The 7,160-nt window shown below is 39.4% G+C and overlaps 1 long non-coding RNA gene across 1 annotated transcript; it reads right to left on the reverse strand.

Annotated features, from left to right (window-relative positions):
- Nucleotides 1-1,557: 1,557 nt before the first annotated feature.
- On the reverse strand, nucleotides 1,558-6,936 carry LOC121108589. Its single transcript, XR_005843218.2, has 3 exons — nucleotides 6,797-6,936; nucleotides 5,080-5,161; nucleotides 1,558-2,204 (listed from the first exon to the last, which is right to left on the reverse strand). It is a non-coding gene; the product is annotated as an uncharacterized LOC121108589 (long non-coding RNA).
- Nucleotides 6,937-7,160: the final 224 nt, after the last annotated feature.

The following is a 7,160-nucleotide window of genomic DNA, read 5'->3' on the forward strand; positions in this document are numbered from 1 at the left end:
GGTACAAGAAAATCATGTAGTTAGGTGAAATATCCATCCATTTTTAGTAGGTGAAGAATTTAGAATATCAGTTAATAATATGTATTAATAATTAAATGAATTACAAGTAAAAAATGACTGATTTTGTGCGTGCGTGTGTGTGTGTGTGTGTGTGTGTGTGTGTGTGTTTGTTGGCTGTGGCAAAGCAACTTACAGGTTCGTATTTGTATAGGCTATATCAGATTTTCCTACATGTAAGTATCAGGATTAAGTTCTGGAAGTATTTTTATTTTGTGTATTCATAAGAATCCTTATGGAATCATTGGGTGATTCTCCTATTGCTCAAGAGCTAACAGCAGACCTTTGACATTACTACTCTGAGCATTATACTAGCTTGAATTGTTTCTTGTCATGTAAACAAATCATGTGATAGATATACAGTTTCCTCCAGAAGGACACAACATTGTCTTTATATCTCCCAGTGACATTTACAGAAGCCACTAAGCTATGTAATCATTTAAGTAAATACTTGCATGGTAACAACAGTGTCATCACTCCTTACAGTAGAAGTAGGTGCCAATTACACCAGCTCTTTACTGAAGGGAACTAGGTGTCATGACTTCTGTCCACAGGTGATGGAATTTCTCTGAGACAGCTATTTACACACCTTTGTAAAACATAAGGCGGAGGTGGAAGTAGTGGATGGTGGTCCTCTAAAGCACTTCACTGAATGATTAAAAACAAATAAACAAATGAACAAACAAAAAAAACAACAACGTCTTCATATTCCTCATCTTCTGACTTGAGATTTCACAGAATATCTGAATCATTAAGGTTGGAAGGAATCTCTGGAGGTCATCTGGACAACTCTGTCATTCAAGCAAGAATATCTAGAGCAGTTTGTCTAGGATCAAGTGCAGATAGATTATCAAGTACTCCAAGGAGGGAGACTCCATAACCTCTCTATGCAATCTGTTCCAGTGCTCCATCACTTGAACAGTAAGAAGTTCTTTTTGATGTGCAGACAGAACTTCTTGTATTCCAGTTTCATAGAACAGTAGAATGGCTTGGGTTGGGAATGATCTTTAAGTTCATCTAGCTTAATTCCCCCTACTGTGGGTAGGATTGCCAGGGCCCATCCAGCCTGGCCTTGAACACCTCCAGGGATGGGGTCGTTCTCATACAACATATTTCAGTGATTCAAAACCCTCTGAATGAAAAAATTTCCTCCTAACACCGAACCTCAATCTCTCTTCTTGAAAGCATTCCACCTTGTCTTGTCAGACTGGATAAAAAGTCACTCTTCATCCTTCTTATAAGCTTGCTTCAGCTAATGGAAGGGAACAATGAGGTCTACCATGAACCTTCTGTTGTCCAGGCTGAACAAGTCCATCTCCCTCATCTTTTCTTAGTAGGAGAGGTGCTTTAATCATCTTTGTAGCCCTCCGAACAGATGCAACAGCTCCAAATCTTTCCTATATTAGGGAACGAAGATCTGGATGCAGTACTCAAGATGGGGCTCAAGAGGGCAGAGCAGAGGAAGACAATCACTTCCCTCTCTCTGCGGCCCACCCCTCTTTCGATGCAGCACAGGATACAGCTGGCCTATAGGACTGCAAGTTCACACTGCTGGCTCATGTCCAGCTTTTTTCTACCAAAACTCTTCTCTTCCACTAATAGTTTAAACAGCTAGAATTTCACTTTTCTAAAATTCAGGGTCCTCTCTTTGCTCTTTGCCAAGCTCATTTTCATTGAGAACACAAACCCAAATAAGGTGTGGTCACTACAGCCAAGACTGCTGGCAGTATTAGCCTCTTCAATAAGCTCTTCTGCACTGGTGAGAACTAGGTCCATTAACAGTTAACTTCTGGTTGGTTTTACTAATACTTGGACTAGGAAGTTCTCCTCTACACACTCCAAGAGTTTCCTGAATTCTTTGCAGCTCACCATCTTGCCTTACCAACAGACATTTCTTCCAGCAATGTCCTGTCACTGAGTACCACTGAAAAAAGCCTCAAGTCATTCTCTCCCTTCTATTTGTTTATATCACCCCCAAGACTTCCCTTCACAAGGCCTCTCTTTCACCTCCTTCTCAGGGGAGAGGGGTTCCTGTCCATTAATCATCACAGTAGCCGTCCATCAGATTCTTTCTGACATGTCCATGTCCCTCTTGTACTAGGCAGCCAAGAATTGGACATAGCGTTCCACGTGCAGCCTCGTCAATTCTGAGTAGAGAGGAAAGAAGGATGATCAATTTTGACACCGTGGTGATAACTTTTCCGAAAGCAGCCAAGTCTTCTTAGCAGCAAGGACACACTGCTGAGCCAACCTGTAAGAAGTAGGGGCAGACAACCATCTCAAAGTTTTAAAGTTATCATGAAAAGCTGAATCAAAATTTTAATAGATATGATGTGCTTATGCTGATTTAGTTCAATTAAGATCATGCCCAGACAAAACCACAATAGTGATCTGGTTTTCTCTGTCACACCCTTCAGATTTGTTTTTGAATGTATAAATATGTGTATAAAGCAACCATACTTAGACTAAGAGTTGACTCAGATGTTTTCCAGAATTGTAATCTTCCAAGCCATCACTTATAAAGAGCATGTTTAAAAAACACAGAACTTGTGTGAAATGCCTCAGAAAACAGCCTTGGCTCTTTGATGCTTATGTAATTTTTCTTTCATTCATAGGATCATTTGTTTAAAATATTGCTGAATATATACAGTTTCTTTTTTAAAAACTTAATCTTATGTTTTACTGAAACAATAACTCCAGACTGAAGTTAAAAAGGGAGCCTAGATGAGCTCTGACAAAATAAAGACTGAATGTCCCTCCTTGATGAAAAAAGAAAAAAGCAGTTACTAATATTTTGCATTTATTGGATTAAGTTTCATAGATTTGCAATAGCAGAAGGCTATTTGCCCTTTGCAAAATTGTTCTAATTCATATCTCTGTGTTAAATTATTCTAATTCAGACCTATATGCTCAATTAGAGATTGAATGCTCTCTATTTTACACCTGATATTGAGCAAACTGGGTTAACATAGCTCTCCTTTCTGAATCTACTGTCTTTTTTATTTAAAAAAAAAAAAAAAAAAAAAGTTCTTGGTCACTTTTGCCCTGTCAGTATGGACTGGGCAGTATTATTTTCTACCCATCAAAGTGCAAAAAGCTCTGATAAATTGCAACAATGAAGGCTTCAAGCATTACAATCAATACTTAATGGCATAATGTAAATCCAGCTTGCGTATGATTTCAAAAAATGAGTTCTTTTGCAAAGAGCAAAAGACTGATGCGCAGCAGCAAAAGTGCACCTATTTTTTTCTCTTCCACACACACCCCCAACATGGTCAGAGCTGTAAGAGAGATATAATAATGTGCTAAAGTTCCTTTGCTAGTATTGTGAAGTTATTACTATTTTTTTTTTTTTCCATCCTCATTTAAAAGGATCCAGAGAAACATTGTGTCTCCCAGGGCTGTCTAAAAACTAAGTTAATGGTATTCTCAGTCTTTAGACACATTTACACATCCTCCATCTGCTTGGGAAGAAAAAGACAGATTTCAATAATAAAAATTGTACAGATCTGCCTTCAGGCAAGAAAAAATGCATGTAGTAAGGGAATAGACATGGAGAGCACAGGAGTGTTTAGGTCTTCGCACTTATTGACTGGAGACTGCAAAGGAGATGTGAAGGATGTGTGAAAAAATTCTAAATAAAAACCTAGAATAACATATAATATGGTTAAGAAAATGTTCTTGAAAGTAATGCAACTGTCACTAGAGAAAATGGTAAAAGGAGGAGGTGGAACGGAAGAAATGAATTATAAGAATGAAGATAAGCAACATTTTTTATCTGTAGTTTTGTTCAGGAAGCATACTGTACTCTGCATTTCAATCACTTGGATATATTACATCAATTCAAACAACACTTTAAATGCACAAAATCTACTTTCTATTCTCCTTCTTTTTCCTTCCTTTGAGGTGTATTTCTTTATATTTTTACTTCGAATGAGGTCAAACTCGTCAGTTTGAAAAGATAAAGAGAATATTCAACTTCAAGGGACAGTGGAAGTGTCAGAAATAGCAAACACTAATCATGCTTTTGATATTCACTCATTCAGGTACCACTACTAATTACAAAAATACTCTTCACAAATATTGAATCTGTAGAGTACATACTACTTGTTTTCCAAACTTGAACAACATAGAGAGAAAAACATTTACAAACTCATAACCTGTATTTTTCATGTGATTCCATGACTGGAAATATTACTTTCAGCCATGCACATTCCAACACCAGACTCAAAGCCACTGAAAATTTAGGCAAATTTATTTCTTTTTTTTTTTCTTCTTTTTTTGCTGGCCAAATTATTAGAAGTAGTGACCCTACGTAAGCTCCAGTTCCCAGCTTCTACAGGAACCATGTCAGAATAATTCCTTTCACTGAACCATGAACTACAGAATAAAAGCAGAAATATCTCTGTCTTCACTAATGCCTCTAGTAACTTGATACCTTAATACTAGCAGCCACCTAATTCCTAGAGAAAAAATTCTAATTGACCACTTGTATGGGAACTGTTGAATCACAGTCTGAACCTCTGATTAACCATATGAAGCAAGCAAAGTCATCCATGGGAGCACAGGTGAAGGCAATTCATCTGTGTGACCAGAAGGAGTGGAGCCAGGCTCCACCTCTCCTAGACCCCATTTAAGGGCTGACTGCCACTAAGGAAGGATCTCTTCCTGGAGATTGATCCTTGTGGAGTTTTTTTGTGAGCCTACACCACTGGTGAGCACCTCTCATTTATATCTGATTATCTTTTCCGACACAGTAATCTTACCAGCCTAACTTCTCTGTATAACGTCTGTATACTTATTAACTGTACACCACTTATATTATTCTGTTTCTATGCTAATATTGACTCTCACCTGACCTTTAGATTAGTGGGAGATCACTCACAAGTGTTTAATCTCAAAGTGTGCTTATGAATAGCAATCATACCTAGTTTAGGCTACACAAGTCAAGAATATTGTGGTCTCCTCTCAAACACACTGCCTCTTTTTTTCCCCCCCAGAAGTCTTACTAAATGCACATACCTTTTCAAGCCTTTATTTACAGAAAAGAAGCAGCTGTATCTGTCACTCCAGCATCCCAGACAATGTGGTCAGAAATTCTGCGCTGGGATATTAAAAGAGGAAAAAAAAAAAATTCAGACCAGCCTGGAAATTTCTGTTCATTATTGATTCAAGAATCTAAATATTAACTGTTCATCAAAGAATTAATTACATTTTGTAACTTAAACCCAAAAAACCCTGAAGTTTGGGTTTGGTTTGAGCTGTTATTGTTCAGGAATGAAATTGAGGAGAATAACTAATATACCCACAAAAATTTTACAATAGCTGCTCTGAAAGTAATGCCTTCTGTTTTACCTTCTGTTTTACTATGTTGGCCCAGAGCTTCAGAGACACACGTTGGTGGTTTGGCTGTACAGGATGTACCTTCCCACCAATATTCCACTATGTTTTGTTGCAGTGCAGTAGATGGCATCAGAGTTGCAGTCTGACAAAATGGTGTCTGACATGGAAGTGCATATTAAGCAAAGATGTGCCACTGAATTATTCCATGCAGAAAAAATGGCACCCACTGACATTCATTGGTGCTTGCGGGATGTTTATGAAGACCAAACAGTGGATGTGAGCACAGAGAGATGGTGAGTGGTGCATTTCAGCAGTGGCAACAGAGACTGCGGTTTGCTTTCATTGGGGCAGATTGTTAAGAGCACAGCATGCAGCTTCTTATTCATTTGTGGTGAAAATGCATAGCTAATAGTGGTGACTATGTTGAAAAGTAGTGTTTTGTAAGTAAGAATTTGCTCTACCAGATAGTATTATTGCGGTCTTTGCATCTGATGTGATTTCCATGGAAATAAATAGAAGGCAAGGTAGCTAAAAACAAACAATAAACAAACAAAAAACAGAATATAACTAAGCCACTATTGAAATCCATCACATGTATGCTGCTTGAGTGCTGTTGGGTACAGAATCAGCCTGGCCTTGTCCCTTTGCCTCCCACACCTTAGATTTTTCATAGGCATTGGTCAGATCCCCTCTGAGTTGTCTTTTCTCAAAGCTGAACAGACCCAGGTCTCTTAACCTTTCCTCATAAAACAGGTGCTCCAGATTCTTAATCATCTTTGTGGCTCTCCACTGGACTCTTTCCAGGAGATCCCTGTCTTTTTCTTACCAGGAAGCCCAGAACTGGACACAGTACTCTAGGTGAAGCCTCACCAGGAGAGTGTAGAAGGGGAGGATCATGGCCCTTGACCTGCTGGCCATGCTTTTTTTAATGTATCCCAGGATGCTATTGGCTACTAAGGCACACTGCTGGTTCATGGCCAACCCACTGTCCACCAGTACCTCCAGGTCTCTCTGCAGAATTCATTTCCAGCAGGTCATCCCTCAGCCTGTACTGGTACATGCTATCATTCCACCCTGGGTGCAAGACTCTACACTTGCTTTTGTTAAACCTCATCTGGTTCCTCTCTGCCCACTCTCCAGACTGTCCAGGTCTCACTGAATGGCAGCACAGCTTTCTTTTGGTGTGTCAGCCAATTCTCCCAGCTTCATATCATCAGCAAACATGATGAGGGTGGACGTTATCCCCTCATTAAGGTCACTGATGAACATGTTGAATAAGACTGGAACCAGCACCAACCCCTGAGGAATGCCACTAGATACAGGTCTCCAAATTGACTCTCGCTGCCATTCACTGCCAGGCCTCTGACCTTGGCCAGTCAGCCAGTTCTCAACTCACCTCACTGTCCACCAGTCTATCCTACGTTTCCTCAGCTTTGTTATAAGAATGTTATTGGAGACAGTATCAAATGCCTTGCTGAAATGAAGGTAGACTACATCCACTGCTCTCCTCCCACTCAGCCAGCCAGTGATGACATCATAGAAGTCTACCAGGTTTTTTGAGCCTGACCTCCCCCTGGTGAACCCACACTGACTACCAATGTAGTATCTTACCTTTCTGTCTTAGAAATTGAACAGAAAAACAGGAAAAATCTCAGAGAGAGCAAGAGAGATCATCAAAAGCATGCAACATGTAACCATTAAGCAAGCTTATACTCATCAGCTTCAATAATATGCAAATGAGAGTGACTGTGGTGAAGTTT

This window comes from Gallus gallus, chromosome Z, assembly GCF_016699485.2.
Source record: "Gallus gallus isolate bGalGal1 chromosome Z, bGalGal1.mat.broiler.GRCg7b, whole genome shotgun sequence".
In the NCBI taxonomy this organism is placed as follows: Eukaryota; Metazoa; Chordata; class Aves; order Galliformes; family Phasianidae; genus Gallus; species Gallus gallus.